Here is a 702-nt window from a genome sequence, read left to right on the forward strand (position 1 = left end):
TAACTAAATATATTTTTATTTCAATTAAAATAAAATTTATAAAAAATCTTTTTTAAATGTAATTTTTTTTTTTTGTAAATGTAAGTATTTTTTTGTTATATTTATTTAATTTTTTAAATCTAAATAATTTTTGGTTCAAAAAATGTTTAGGGACTTAATCGTTCAAAATATGAATGTTCATTGGGTTTTTTTCGGACTTTTTTTCACTATTTTACCACATTAACTAGTTGTACAAGTCATAAGAATGTACCCAACAAGTTTTAGAAAAATCCAAGGAGTTATGTAACATGTTTTGGATTGTCCAAAGATTTATTTGTTCCAAAAAATTATCGATTGAGTTATTTAACATGTTTTAAATTGTCCAAGAACTTATTAGTTCCAAAAAATTGTTTAAGAAGTTATTTAACATGTTTTAGAATGTTCAATGACTTATTTGTTCAAAAACTTAATCATTCCAAACACTAAAGTTCATTGAATTTTTTTTGACTTTTTCCGTTAGTTTAAAATAAAAACTCATTTTAATAGTAGGTGACAACCCGTGTAATTTACCTAAATATATCACATACATTTATAGTATTTTTATTTTATTTTAAATGAGGTAAACTAAATGTTCCATTTTTATTAATCAAGAAAAAAAACGAAAATGAAAAAAAAAAAAAAACACGCCCAATCCAGCTTTGCCCTTGGCATTCTCCACTCTCC

This window comes from Cynara cardunculus (assembly GCF_001531365.2).
Source record: "Cynara cardunculus var. scolymus isolate 2C chromosome LG 15, CcrdV1, whole genome shotgun sequence".
NCBI classification, from domain to species: domain Eukaryota; kingdom Viridiplantae; phylum Streptophyta; class Magnoliopsida; order Asterales; family Asteraceae; genus Cynara; species Cynara cardunculus.